Genomic DNA, 16,107 nt, shown 5'->3' with positions numbered 1-16,107 from the left:
AGCCAGAAGATGAAAGTGGATTTTGCACTATTGGAGGAGCAGAGTGATTTATATTCTTGCAGGAGAAAGTATGAGGATAATCGTCACAGTTAATTTGTTTTGGATTCATTGTGCTATCATTGCACATGAATATAATGTGATGATACTGTGGTTTTAACATGTGCATTCTGTCTTTTTTCTAACAATGCAAGGTTGAGTGATAATAAGCAGTCTGTTCAGAGCCAATAAAATAAACAACTTGTGAGGCCTTGGGTTTTTTTTAAGTTGGAACAATAGAAGCAGCCTGAATGGGCCAGCTCAAACTCCCACAGAATCAGGATTTTTAGTCTTACTGTTTCCAGCAGTAGTTGTTGCTGGGGTTTTGATGCTTGATTTGGAAGCTGTTTTTCCTTTGTCTGTTATGGCGAAAGGCAGGAGTTGTCTTCCTGCTGCTTAAATTGTATGTGAGACAAGCTAATTTACTGAATTTCCCTTTGCCAAGCATGTGATCATAGTGTGTTACTATATTGGAACAATTACTGTTTAATGGTTAAATAATCTTGTTATTCTGATAAGTTTTCCAATAGAATTAAGTTATTCCAATTTCTTTCTTCCTTTTGTTGTCTTTTAACTATACATGTGAATAAGGTGTGTTTTGCTTCAAGAAGAGTAGTTTGACCAATCGAATTACATGTGGAATGTGATGCCTGGCACTTTCCTTAGGAGCATAGTAGGCCATTTGGCTCCTCTAGTCTGTTGAATTGCTTTGTAAGGTAATGGCTGATCTGATTGTGGTAGGCAGGAATGCGGAATTGAAGCCAAAATGAAGTTGAAACCTTATTGTGGTTTTGACAATTAAGATTTCTTTCAATAGACTCAGATCCTTGTGAGCTAACTTTATATGAACATATTAAGCTCTTGCATATCCTTCACCATCACTCTCAATCATCAGCAATCTTCTTGCCATAAAGCATTTGAGCATAAGTATTATACATCTTTACTTCTGGCAACAGCAGAAAGGACATTACATTAATAACTATATGCTTCAGTTGTGCAAATTTGTCTGATGTGCATGTCTGAAGTGTGTCACAAACAGCAAGTTTATCTTATTGTGCCTCAGGGTTGAATTTGTTAACTTTGTGCAAATTTAATGAATGTATATTTACATGAACAAAAAGACTGGCTTTTCTCAATTCTTATGGTATATGGTATCCACATTTTTGAATGAAGATTTACAAAACCTCAGAATTGTTATATATACCGCTGTCAGTATATTGAATTAGGCATGAAAAGACATGAGATTTATAAAGGTTTTATTCATTTTGCCCTCTAGTTTTATTGTTTGCTCTGTGTGGAGCAACTTCTGAAAGCAGATGTCACTATGTTGTGCACGAGCAGTGAATGAGAAACCTTTGAGTGGCTGCTTGGCTGTGGAGTTTTGAGGGAGCATTGGATTTTATATATCTGTAGTCTTGAGCAAACATTAATTTCTGTTTTTCTCTTCCCTATCCAGAAGCACTCTGGGGTAAAATGCACTTTTAAATAGACTACGTATCACCAACTCTGTAAATTCTGTAGCTGATCTGTTTGACCCTTACAACTCTCACAGGCTCCCTTTCTTTTAAGAAAACAAGTTGTATTCATAAAAAATTCCATAGGTAGAAAAATCTCAAGGCGGAAGTTAATGTTTGTTCTAGACTACAGATTTATAAAAAAACAATGCTCTCTCTGAGCTGCACCGCCAGGCAGCCATTCAAAGGTTCCCCACACACTGTCGTGCGCAACATATTCCCACCAGTACATGATGAAACATCTTTCTTCGTGAACCTTCAGCAATTTTTCTGTTGAGACATTCCTCTTATTGAAGTGATCTGACAGCTGATGACTAGTGACTACCCACCCAACTTTCGTGGTTTTTCTCTCTCGAGCATCTGCTTTTTAAAAATATATTTTTATTGAAAAAATAGATTTTTTTAATATTACAAAAAGTACAAAACAGTACAATTTTAAACAGTGCAAAAAAACCCAAAATAAATCCCCAATCCACCCTCATGTACACATGTATAAACATATATAGAAAAGTATAGAATGAAAAAACCCCAAACTGGCTATTTAACTAATAAATAAATAAACAACAACAAACTAATAAATAGTAATAACTCAGCCCAGCCAAACAAAACACTCATACGTTCACAGTTCCTCCTCCCTAGATATTGGGCTCATAAAACACATTCGTTATGGCTACATAAAAGCCTTTTTTAGTGTGGCAGATAAATTTGTATCAAGGTATTCCAAAAAGTTTGGCTATGTCTTGTAAAAATTCTCAGTTTTGTGGTGTACCATATTTGTGAGAAAATCCAAAGGAATATGCTCCATAACAATCTTCCGCCAACCTGACAGGCCGGAGAATTTTTGGATATCCAAGACATTCTTTCTTGCACAGAACGCGAGGATATTGAAAAGTTTAAACTTATGCGTGTCTGCAGGAAATACAGTGGGCAAGCCTTCTCCACCCTCACACCCAAAATCCTTTCCATTGCGCCCACCACAGCACTCCAATATGTTTGAAGCCTATCGCAAGACCAGAGACAATGGGTAAGAGTGCCCGTGCAGACCTTGCGCTTGGGACCTGCTGAAGATACCCCTGCTTTAAATTTTGACAAACTGCCCAGAGCCAAGTGGACCCTGTGGAGAATCTTCAACTGTAAAGCATGGGTCCTATTGCAACTTGATATCTTCTTTGCATTATCTCAAATATCGTTCCTTGCCTCTGAGGAGACTTCAACACCCAGCTCTCACCCACATCCTGCAGAATCAATCAAACTCATCTGAGGTGGCACCCCCCAATTGATGATATAAAGTACTGACAGCAAGTGTACTCTTAGCACTTTGCATGTCGGATTTGTAGCGATCAGTCAAAAGTGTGACTTTTTTTTGAATAAGATCCCTAACTTGAAAAAAATGAAAGCGGTCTGTATTAGATAACTCGTACTTCTATTAACTGTTCGAAAGACATCATTACATCTCCCTCAAATAAGTCGCCTGTGCAAGGCACACCCGTAGCTGCCCAATGTTTAAATCCTGAATCTATCATCCCCCGTTGAAAACCCAGCATACCCACTAAAGGTGGAAACAAAGATGTTTTGCCAATATTGCCTTCCCTCTGCCGAATTGCCCTCCATGCTTTTAACAGTATTGATGACTATTGGTTATGGCAATATTCCCTAACTGTCTTCGTTTTGTCCAAAAACAGGAAACTGATAAGGGAGCACCTTGCCTGGGAGACTTTGATATTTAGCCATATTGAAAGAGAATGTCCACAAACCCAATCACTCACATAGGTCAAAAGCAAGCTTAATTGGTAATTCTTAATGTCTGGAAGATCCACTTGCTCCAAGCTGTGAGGCAATTGCAGTTGGGCTTATTTAATGTGGGCCCGCTTACGATGCCAAATAAATGAGCTGAACCAGCCATTCAGCCTCCTGAGTGTTTGCTTATTGAAAATCAGGGGGACTATCTGTATAGAGTATAGCAAACAGGGGAGAATATTAATCTTGTTAAGCACTTTCAGACCCAACCACGAGACTGGAAGTGCTTCCTATCTTTGGCGATCTTGTTTAATTGGCTTTGAACAGCCGATCCAGAACTGGAGTAATGAATATGCCCCAATACACAAAATCCCCCTGTGACCACCTAAATGGGAATCGATAGTTGCCCTCAAGAGTTGGCTCCTTCATAAGACCACCCATAGGCATGGCTTCTGATTTATCTTGTACCCCACAAAATTAATCTTGTACCCCACAAAAGCACCAAACTTGCGAATGCTTTGTATCTGGCGAGGCTCTAAAACTGCTGGATTTGTCAAAAAAATTAGGACATCATCTGCATAAAACGAAATCTTATGTAATTTTGACCCCACTTCTGGAGCTGGTATATAGCGATCCCCATGAATGGCCTCCGCCAATGGTTCAATCACCAACGTAAAAAGCAATGGTGAAATGGGACAGCCCTGCTGGCCGCCCCTAAAAATATTAAAATTGCTTGATCGTACCCCATTGGTGATGACTGCCGCGAGAGGGCCACCGTAGAGAAACGTTACCCATTCTCTGAAGACTTCGCCCAAACCAAACCGCTCTAGAATAAAGAAAAGGTACGGCAACTCAACTCGGTCAGATGCCTTCTCTGCATCTAGAGAAATTACCAATCCCTGTATTGACTGTTGTTGGCATGCTTGAATTACATTAAGCCTCCTGACATTACTGGATGATCTGCGATCCTCTATGAAGCCTGTCTAGTCCTCTTTAACAATAGAAGGTAACACCATCTCCAGCCTTAACGCAAGAGTCTTAGAGAAGATTTTAAAGTCTGCACCTCAGAGTGAGATGGAGCTGTATGAAGAACAGTCTTCTGGGTCCTTCCCTTTTTTAAGGATAAGTGAAATATTGGCCTGTCTCAGAAATGGTGGGTGACCCGGTCAGCCCTCTCTATCTTCAATCCTCTCATGCCAGCCTCCAAGTCAAGGAATTTTGGAAGCCAGTCCTCAACAAATTCTGCAAGCCGCTCACCTTCCTTACCCTCAGGTAGACCAATGGTCCAAATGTCTTTTCTCCTGTCCCTGTTCTCAAGATTATCTATTTGGTCACGCAAATTACGGACCTGCATCTCCAGGACTTGGATCCTATCCTTGGCTGAACTGGCATGAGCTTCCACCACTGTGACCCTGTGTACCTCCTCAACCGTCCTCTTCTCCAGGTCTCCCAGCTGCTGTTCATGCTTCTGCAGCATGAGAGAGACTGGAGCCAGCTTCTCTTCAATCTGTATTCCCAGCATCTCACATGATTTCGCGACTCGTTCACCAAGGCCTGGAAAATAATCGATTCCGAGGATCCTGCAGGCTGAACTGCAGGCCCGGCCTCGGATGTTCCTTTCCCCTTTTTCGGCATCTCTGGACAGCTGGAAACACAGGTAAGTTAATTTTTAGACGTTTCTTGGAACTCCAAGATATCACGATGGCCTGAGTTTGGCAGGTGAGAGGTTCGTCCTTCTTGTGCTGCAATGCGGAGCTTTGCTTAGATTGCTGCCATCTTGGATCCCCCCGAAGTGTCTGCTTTAAACTTATTGTATCCATTGCATTTTCGTAGAATGTACATTATCCGCAAAGGCTATTGATGTGTGTACCATTCTGTTGTGTTGTTGTCGAGACCCTTTTACACAGACCATTTCTTGTAAGATCTTAAACAAATAAGATACCACGTCAAAAGCATCAATGAGAGAGCCTGAGTTTCAGCACCTAATGTGCTCTCCACCACTAATTTTCTTTATCTCTCTTGTCAAGGAGCAATATGTCCCACTTTATCCCAAAGCAGTATTACACATCTTTTTGCATTGGAAAATCCAAGAGTTTTGTCTGACCATTATTATAATTCACAAAAACAGAAATTACTGGAGAAATTCATTAGATCTGGCAGAATCTGCAGAGATAGAAACAGAGTTAACATTTCGAGTCCAGTGACCTGAAGGTGGATCTTCAGAACTCTTCCGAAGGAGAATCATATCGAACTCAAAATGTTAACTATGTTTCTCTTCCCAGAAACACCGTCAGACGTGGGTTCCTCCAGCCTTCTGTGCTTGTTTCACATTTCTAGCATCTGCAGTATTTTGAAATTAATCTAGTCTGTCACAATTTCATGAATCAGCAACTAACATACCCATGAAATGATTTCAACCATAAACACAATATCACTTCATGTGAATCCAAATCATATTTACCCTCTGACCTATCTGTTTCGTAACCTGCTTTAAATACTTGACTCCTTATTTACAGATAATTCCTGACATAGTGACGTTGAGTCACATGAGAAACATCTTATTTTCTATTAGCCATTTGATTTCTAGGAACACCTCTTAAAATAAATGAATAGAGTAAAAATCAAATATTGTGAATGCTGGAGATCTGAAATTAAAAGTAGTGCTGGAGAAGCCGAGCAGGTCTGTGACAGCAAATGTGGAAAAAGAAACAGAATTAAAGTTTTGAGGCGAACAATCATATCAGCTTTAGTGTTGGCTGTTTCTCTCTCCGTGTGTTGCCAGACCTCCTGACTTCTTCCAGCATTTTCTCTTTTACATATAATGAGAGTCTGAGTTATGGCTAACTTTAATGATATTCTTTCACGTGTGTTTAAAATGTTATTTTGATTTCTGATTTTTATTTAAATTCATTTACAAGATGTGGGTGTTGCCTTTTGTGAAGGTGATGCTGAGCTTCATGGAGGCTTGACAAAATGTCAGAAACTGTGACTGGATTTAAGGTTGAATGAAGTTGCTGCAGTTGTGGATCTAGAAGAATTTGCAGTTGGGTTTGTAGGGGATTATGCACTGAGTAGGGTGCTACTTTGCCATAAGTGACTGAAGAATGGAATACCGAAGTAGTTGAATAATTAAAATAGTGGTCTGAAATTAATTTTATGTTTAACAAGTTTTCTCATTTTGAGTAGGTTAAATAGTTAGTGTAGTGTTCAGTGACTTGCTCCATGGCATCACCTGGTGACCAAAGCCTGGAACTGCATAATGATCATCCCTGTAGAAAATGTTTTAAAGGTGCTGGGTATTGGAGAAACATGAAGAAATACAGCCATAGATCTCCTAATCGGATCTAGATTCAGTTCTTATGTAGTTGTTTCATGTTGCATATGTGTAACCATGACCACCTGGAAATGCCTAAATGGATATTAGTGGTTAAATCTTAGTAGTGGTTTTAAAAAAATCAGTCTAGACAAAATTTTGTTGGCTTGGTATAAAGATTAATTTCTGGCTTGTGATCCTGCGTAACATATGGTTTTAGTATTTAAATCCATTCCAAATTAAAGGATGGCTGCACAAAGCATAATAATGTATAGTTACTCCCAGTGCGAAGCTTTTCATAAAGTGTCTAATGTTGCTTAGTTTTGACAGATGCTAGTACCTTTTATTATCTCCCTCAAATGGGCATACTTGAACCTTTCTCTTAATAATATCAATCATATTGGAAGAGTGTCTCAAAGATTTTCAAACTCAAACAGAAAACAAATCTGCTCCTCTCGTCCACCAGCCCGCCCATTTTTAATCTGTCTGCTTTTGTTTGAGTTTGTTGAAAAGGGGAAACATCCTTTCACCAACCACCCTGTCAGGTCTTGATACATTTCACTGAGATCATCTCTTATTCGTCTAAACTTCAATGGATTCAGGACCAGCCTATCCAATCTTTTCCCCCACTATTTTAGATGTTTATTACTGTAAACTGAGCACTTAGGTTTGAAAACTGAACTTCAGAGTTAAAAATACATTGACCTTGATTTCAGTGTGGCATTGATAGTGAAACCGTTAGTGTGTTTTTTAAACTGTGGGACTTTGGATATGTCATCCCATTATTGTAAACTCGTATCAGTTGAAGCAAACACTCGGAAATACAGTATAGCTTTACATTCTTTACTTTTATTCCGAGCCATGGAGAGAGAGTGATCACCCACGCCCACAAAAACATGAGTTCTCAATCTTTCCTTGAACAGCAGATTCTTAAGGAATTACATCATCACTTATAGGGAGTAGAATCCAAATAAGGTGATATCTATATTGATTAGATTAGATTAGATTACGAACAGTGTGGAAACAGGCTCTTTGGCCCAACAAGTCCACACCGACCCGCTGAAGCGCAACCCACCCAGACCCATTCCCCTACATGTATCCCTTCACCTAACACTACGGGCAATTTAGCATGGCCAATTCACCTAACCTGCACGTTTTTGGACTGTGGGAAGAAACCGGAGCAAACCCTCGCAGACACTGGGAGAATATGCAAACTCCACACAGTCACCTGAGACGGGAATTGAACCTGGGTCTCTAGCACTGCTGCCTCACAGCACCAACCACTGTGCCACCGTGTGATTGGGTGACTGTTACAATCAGTAAGTACCAACAGTAAAGATTAAGTCATCTGGCATTACACAATGATATTCTTCACTTCATTAACTGGCATTGCACAATGGATGTTCTTCACCTCGATAAACCTTGCTTCCAGCACCTCGTTATTTACTGCAAGTTCTTATCTGGTCAAAGTCGTGCTAGCTGAGCCTTTGTCCAGCAACCCTAAACTTAACTCTTTCCCTATCTGATGAAGGGCTTTTGCCCGAAACGTTGATTTTCCTGCTCCTCGAATGCTGCATGACCTGCTGTGCATTTTCAACACCACTCTAATTTAAACTCTGGTTTCCAGCATCGGCAGTCCTCCCTTTTGCCTCTTTCCGTACCTGCTCATACCTTATACACTTTCTCAGATATGTGCAGAATAATATGAAAATTCAGAAGTTGTCTGTTAGTTTTTGCTTCCCTGTACCAAGTTCCATAGAGTTTCCCCACAGATTGTAGTTTGCCCTTGCAATTGTTCCCTTTCCAAAAACTGACTACTGACACTGTAATTCTGTTGAACATCTGTATTGCCCTTGAGAAGCTAAAGTGATATAAATTTGGTTTGCTAGTGATCAAAAATTCCAAGCTATTTTCAACAGTTGTCAATAGAGTTTCTTTAGTTGAAAATTTAAATCAAAGTTGATAATGATGTGATTTTAACTTTCTGTTTACGATACGAGCAGTTCAGTTTATCTTGTTGCTTTGCCTTTTTTAAAACATTCAGTACTGTTGATGCCAAGATATCTTTTGATTAACTGCCAGTGGGAGACAGTACGTTCCCACCACATTGATTCTAGATATTTGTAGTCAGCAACTGCTGACTTCAGGTTATAGTTCAACAGGTTTATTTGAAATCACAAACATTTGAAGCGCTGCCCCTTCGTCAGGTGAAGATGAAAGGCTGTTCTTGTTATTTAAAGCTTGTTATTTAAAATAAACATGTTGGACTATAACCTGGTTTCATGTGACTTTTGACTTGGTCCACTCCAGTCTAACACCAGCATCTCCACATCACTTGCTGACTTCAACACTGAGTGTCCCTACTTTGTCCTGAATCTTCAAACTGGTGCAACCCACCTTCAGTGATTAGTGCAATGCAAGGAATTACAAAGATAATTGATCAGTCAAGAGAAGTGTGTACTGGCACATGCAACTACTTGGCTAGAGATTGTCTAATTATATGCTGAAGGAGCGACTGTGATTGCTGGGAAAAGGTACACCGACATGCTGAGATAAAACCTGTTCTCATTTCCTCGAAGCCATAATACCCAATTTGGCAAAGTCGCATTAATATCAAGCCATGCGACTGAAATTGCCTAATGGGGTGAGTTGTTGAAAGAGAAGAGTCGTGTTCAATTTAAAACCCTTCAATTTGTTTATTCTAATGTCCCCAAAAAATTGTGGAAGGTTTGACTCAAGTTAGAGTCTCCCATGTGCATATGGTTGCAGCATTTAAGGACTAGCCTGTTTGAGGGACTGATTGATTGTCATGAGGATGTGGGAAGTACGTTCTTTTCCAGATTCCCTATCCTTCCTGTATGTTTATTGCATGGCTGGTAGCTAAATTGCTTTAACCTTAGATTTCAAAACAGAGACACTGAGATGTGAGAAAAATAATGTAATGGTGGAAACTGTCAGTGAATTATAGAGGTGGTTGCTTGGTGTCAACACAGACAAGTTAGCACCTGACCAAAATAGTTTCAAAGCTTCCGCACCCAAGTTAAATGCAATATATTTCTTTTGAATGGCGTTTCTTCTTGTTGTTGAAGATATTTTTACATCTAATCTCTAAAGATGGATCTATGGCAGTATCAAATTTCGTTATGATACATGCCTCTTGTCGGTATCCTCTGAAGACGCACCATTAAAACCAGCAGCTCTGTTTTGCCACCGTCACTTTCGGCTCTTCCACTCGTTCTAATTGATCAGACTGCTGAGCTGACATCCAGTCCTTGGTATGCTGAAATATTTTCCTGTTAAGTAGGCAAGACTGCCACTGTGGGCTTTGCTCCTCAGTCTAAACTCTGTTCTCGTAGCTATTAACTCTGTTGTTCTCTCTGGTCACACTGAGACTAAGACAGTTTGTTAGTAATTTTCCCTGAAAATGTGTTGCTGGAAAAGCGCAGCAGGTCAGGCAGCATTCAAGGAGCAGGAGAATCAACGTTTCAGGCATGAGCCCCTTATTCAGGAATCCTGTGAGTAATTTTGGTCGTATTTGATCCTAAGATGAGTATCAAATCATGTATTCATGTCATCATTCGAACCAACTAATCCACTTTGATTACATTATCTTACTTTGCCCCTGCTACTGAAACTCTCATTCATGCTTTTGTTTCCTCTATTTCAAGCTACTCTTGATTAATCTTCAAGATTCAATTCTGTCGAAAGATGAAGTCATCCAAAGCATTGCTGATTGTCTTTTAACTTGCACCAAGCCTCATTTCCCTATCATCATCATGCTCAGTGTATTGTATGTTGCTTCCTAGTCAAGGAATATTGAACATCTCATCCTTCTTTTTCAATCCTTGTTCATCTCTAATCGCTTCCAGTCTCTCAATCCATCAAGATGTTTGTGCTTTTTAAATTCTTGAACATCTTTAATTGCTTCAGCACCTTCAGTTGCACAGAATCTTAGCTCTCGAATACCTTCCCTTTATGGTAGCATTAATATCAAGCCATGCGACTGAAATTGCCTAATGGGGTGAGTTGTTGAAAGAGAAGAGTTGTGTCCAATTTAAAACCCTTCAATTTGTTTATTCTAATGTCCCCAAAAAATTGTGGAAGGTTTGACTCAAGTTAGAGTCTCCCATGTGCATATGGTTGCAGCATTTAAGGGCTAGCCTGTTTGAGGGACTGATTGATTGTCATGAGGATGTGGGAAGTACGTTCTTTTCCAGATTCCCTATCCTTCCTGTATGTTTATTGTATGGCTGGTAGCTAAATTGCTTTAACCGTAGATTTTAAAACAGAGACACTGAGATGTGAGGAAAATAATGTAATGATGGAAACATTCTCCTTCAGTTGATATCTTCATATGATACTTCATAGTCTACCATTTTCACCAAACTTTTGGCAGCATTGGCGCCACACAAGTACCAATCAATGACCATCTCCAAAATAAAAATGAATCTAATAATCGCTTCTTGACTTTTAATGGCATTATCATCACCGATTTCCTGACCTTGGTTCATCAGCCTCAACATGACACTGACTAGAAAATGAATGAAAAGAGTAATATAAATCCTGTGGTTATAAGATCATTGGAACTATTAAATAGGGCATTTCTTGGAAACCACATGGTTCAAGATAATATCTAATCTTGATTGCTTGAACCCAATTGGTAGCAAACACTGAATTTGTGGTGGTTCTGTTTGAACAGTTTTTTCAGTCTTGGATTTTGTGGTTGGATTTTCAGTTGAGGTAAGCCTGCTACAGAGCAATCTGCTTAGTTCGTGTCTCCTGATTCTGAAATACCTTTGCGAAGAGATCAGATTAAAATGTGATTGTTCCTTTGAGTGACTCAGCGTGATTGAAATAATTTCTCAAGATTGTATTCCTGAGCAAGCTTTGTTTGGCAAGATCCTAGAGTCAACAATGTGTTGTTATTGACTTGACCACTTGCAAGGATGCCATATTGTCCCACTTTGTTTCTTACTCTTTTTGCCTTCAAGAGTAACCATTGTTGGCCAAAAGTGTTTTTTAATGAATCTCTGCAGAGGGGAAAAAAAATGTTTTTCTCCTTTTATTCAAAGTTTGTTTTTTGGGTTATTTAGAGGGGTAAACATATATACTTTCACATAACAAGTTGTGTTAATTAACTCTGCATCTTACTTGAATGGGTTTTTTCCATAAAGAAATGATGATCTTGCATTATTTAAAGAAATCTGGTTGTTTGCATACCTGAGCAGCTGGGTAAAATATTTTTGCTTTTTGTTATGACCCACGGAGGAGTGGGTTTACAGTGATAGGGCACTCTCCCATCTTGATGTTAACTCAAAGCGTTTGTCCAATGTGAGTAAGAAAGGCAGAATAATGAACAACTCTGCCAAATCCAAACGATTATGGCCAGAAAATAGCCAAATGGAAGAATCCAAATGAGGGACAACGTCAGGGTTTGAATTTGTTGAGGCTGAGTCCAGAAGGCTAGAAAGAAGGAAAGATGCATTTGGTAGTTAAATCAGGCTCGGGTGTTGATAATAGTGGCAGGTAATCGTTTGAATTGATAGAACAGCAAGTGAGGGCAAGGGGAGCCTTCCTACCATGTCTTCCCCTCCTGTGTTCTGACAGCCTATTGATGAAACAATTCCTCTGTGATACTCTTCTTCCATTTTGCAAAACCCCATCTCTTTCTAGTGTCACCTTTGGTGCAATTTGCGAAGGCATGGACGGGTTGGACCGAAGGGTCTGTTTCCATGCTCTACATCTCTGACTCTATGACTCTAAGTATCATTGGCCCCTTTGCCACCTCTCTTCTCACTATCCAAGACCCCAAAACTCTTCCACATAAAGCAATACTTTACGTTTATCAGTATTCATTTGGCATATTGTATTCATTGCTCAAAATGCTGTCACCTGCAAATTGGCAAGACTAAAAGTAGAATGTGTAATCTCTTTATGCAGCACTTCTGCTAAGTTATATCCCTGTTCCTGAATTTCTGGTTGCTTTGCCCAATTAATTCACTATCTTTATGTCAAGTTTCTGTCTGCTGCACTGTTCCAGTGAAGCTTAATGCAAGCTCAGGGAACAGCATCTCATCTTCCTGTAAAAAGTTAACTTTGTTTTTCTCTCTCCCTATTTTCAGTATTCTGTTTTTAATTCAGGTTTACTGAGACACAGTTGGAACAATCTGTTGACATGGAATACAAGCATTTAATCTGTTAGCATTGGATATTTTTTCTTGTATATAAGCTGAGACGATAGAGTAAGGGTTAATAAGGTACTATCAGACATCATTCGGTGAAGAGAAATATATAGTATTGTTTCCAAAATTACTGAATCTGTACACACAACAAATATTCAGGGAATGGATCATTTTCCAGGGGTAAAATTTAGGGGCAAGAACATAATATTGCTGCACATTGATAGACAGCACTACTTGCAGATTCAGAAAGGATTGTAAAAAATATTGCAGATCAAGTAAAATGTAGGAAGCTTACACTATGGTTTGAGTATAAGCACTGAGAGGACTAAACTAGTACAGGTAAAGGATTTCGAGGAGCTAATGCTTCCAGATAAACCTGTTGGACTATAACCTGGCGTAGGTAAAGGAATACGTTGGAAGAAACTAGAGTGAGGATTGAAGTTGATAGCATTGCACTGGAAGAGATAGGTAAGTTTGTCTACTGAGGCCAAATGATACCAGAAGATGGCAGATGTGATGGAGATGTTAAGAGAAGAGTGGAGTTATGTTGGTTTAATTTTGTGAAAATGAAAAATGTAATCGCAAAAAAGGGCAACATGGTGGCTCGGAGATCAGCTCACAGCGCCAAAGACCAAGGTTCGATTCCAGCCTTGGGCGACTGTCTGTGTGGAGTTTGCACATTCTCCCGTGTCTGCATGGGTTTTCTCCGGTTTCCTCCCACAATCCAAAGATGTGCAGGTCAGGTGAATTGGCCATGCTAAATTACTCATAATGTTAGGTGCATTAGTCAGGAGTAAATATAGTATAGTGGAATGTTTCTGGGTGGGTTACTCTTTGGCGCGTCGCTGTGGACTTGTTGGGCCGAAGGGCCTGTTTCCATACTGTCGGGAATCTAATCTATCCTAATTAAAAACTCCAGCTTGTAAAAAGGCAAAACAAAAAAAGTTCTACTTTCTTTTCACTTTGCTGTATGTGTCAAAAACCCGGAGAGTAAGTAAAGATCTACAGAGGAAAATAGAGGGTTTTATATGTATGCCAAGCATTCCACGTCTAGACTTTAAGATGAATAAAGAAGTCCTTGAAGTTGTAAGAGCAAAAAGATAGCAAGAAACTAAAATGTCAGTATGTTGACGATTCAACTGAGATTTCTTCCAAAAGGCAGGGGGCAGCAGAAAGAAGGGTCACCCCAGCTGTGGTTGCACAACAGATATCGCAAAGTGGTTGGACATGATGTATAGTGGCTGCATGAGAATTGAGTGTGACATGCCATGAAAGCAGATCTTGTGGCAGCCGTAACTGCAAGCAGCAGCAAAACACTATTGTAGCTCAAATGTAGGAGCAAATTTGTAAATTTGGAGCTGTAAGTAACAGACTGTTAGTACTTGTGCAAATAGCAAGGTGGTACATGGTTAATCTTTTTCCAGGCAACGTTTGATGATTGTTCCTTCAGCAGAACTAATATATGGTTAAAAAGTGTAATTAGAGCCAAACATCTGCATGGAATTGAGGTTTTCTGTTCATATATTGCACAAGTAAACTCTTCACACCTGACTGCATGCAAAACAGATGTGTTAATTTTCACATGCTACCTAGAATTTAGGCCAAATATTTGTAAATAATAGACTTCAGAAGGAATATTTTGTTTCTCTATTTGGTGAAACCTATTGGTAGAGGTGTGCAATGTCATTGGGAGTAGGCAGGGCCACACTGTACATGAAGATAGACCAAATCACCAATATATGTGGAAAACCAACCTTCAGGTTTTGGATTATTGCAGGAGAAATAACAATTCTTCAACTTCACAGACAAAAATTCTTAACCTATGAAGAATTTTTTCGGTCTAATATTTTTATACAGCTGTATATTTTCCATAATTCCCAAGAACACACTTGGGAATGCGTGCTTTTCTAGTTGTTTTAGAATATGGTTTTTGGTTTTGGGAATTGAAGTCTTAACTGTAGAAAATTTGATCGTTGAAATTAAGGAAAGGTTGAAGTTTCTTACATTAAAAGATGGGGCAGTGTTGACTCAAGGTTAACACCTAAAAGGTTAAGATCATGCAACTGCAGGTGCCTTAGGCTCCTTGGAAAGTGGACCTGGGCAATAGTTATGGGGAACAGTTAATAGCAGAGGAGTTACAGATATTTTGTATCGGTCTTTACAGTGGAAGATACTTTGAATATCTGATAATTTCTCCTCTATATTCTTTATTAATTAAGTCCAATCGCTATCACTGGAGAAGCAATATTAGTACCATCAGACAAGCTAATGGGGCTAAATACAGCTAAGTTCCTTGGCTTGCATTGTAGGAGCCTAAAATAAGTTGCTGCAGAGATAGTGAATGCATTGCTTGTAATTTTCCAAAACTCCTTGGTTTCTGGAGGAGTAGAGGATTGGAGAAATGCTGCTGTGACAACCCTGCTCAAAAAGGGAGGAAGGCAAAAAGCAGGCTGATTAATTTATTGCTGGAGTTAATTATTAAGGAAGTAATAGCAGTATGTTTGTACAATCATAATCTAATCAAGCCAAGTCAGCTTGGCTTCATGAAGGGGAAATTGCATCTGACTAACTTATGAAGAATTTTTCGACAAAGTCTCAACCAGATTGGATAGAAGGGAACCTTAGATGGGTTTTAATTGAACTTCAAGAAGGTATTCAACAAGGTATCTCAGAAAATTAAGTCCTAAGATAACAGGTGGTGTATTGGTGAGGATTCATGGGTGGGAAACAGCAAGTGGAGAGAAGGGATTCTTGTTCAGGTTGGCAACCTGTAACCGGTGGGGTTCCACAGAGATCAGTGCTGTGACTGCAACTGTTTACAATATATATTATTCTCTTAAAAGAAAGAAATGAATGTACTGAAGCCACATTTGCAAATGTCACAAAAATTGATGGAAAGGCAGATTGTGAGAGGAATGCAGTCAGTCTACTTGGAGAATTTGATATGTTAAATAATGGGCAAGTAGTTGGTAAATGGAGTTTAATGTGGCAAAATGTGCCATTGTTCATTTTTGGAGGACAAAGGAACAGTAGTATTTCAATTGAGAAAAACTGCAGACAGCTGCTTTAAAAAGGGACTTGTGGACACTTGTGCACAAAGCACAGAAAGTTAGCATACTGGTGCAGTTGGTCATCAGGAAGGCTAATGGAATGTTCGTCCTTATTTCAAGGAGGTTGGAATATAAGAGAAGTGAAGTCTTATTATAACTGTATAAGTGCTGGTGAGGCCACATCTGGAGGTACTGTAAGCAATTTTGTTCCTTACTTAGGGGAAGATATTTCGTTTGAAGCAGTTCAAAGAAGGTTCACTGGAATGAAATATCCC

The 16,107-nt window shown here is 39.4% G+C and overlaps 1 protein-coding gene across 2 annotated transcripts in view; it reads left to right on the top strand.

Moving 5' to 3' along the window:
- The window catches only part of mib1 (MIB E3 ubiquitin protein ligase 1), a 151,204-nt gene that overhangs the window by 26,957 nt on the left and 108,140 nt on the right, over window positions 1–16,107 (top strand). The gene's annotated exons all lie outside the window — the stretch shown is intronic.

This window comes from Chiloscyllium punctatum, chromosome 5 (genome assembly GCF_047496795.1).
Source record: "Chiloscyllium punctatum isolate Juve2018m chromosome 5, sChiPun1.3, whole genome shotgun sequence".
NCBI classification, from domain to species: domain Eukaryota; kingdom Metazoa; phylum Chordata; class Chondrichthyes; order Orectolobiformes; family Hemiscylliidae; genus Chiloscyllium; species Chiloscyllium punctatum.
The sequence above is the reverse complement of the archived record's forward strand: the minus strand, read 5'-3'. Positions and strand labels throughout refer to the sequence as shown.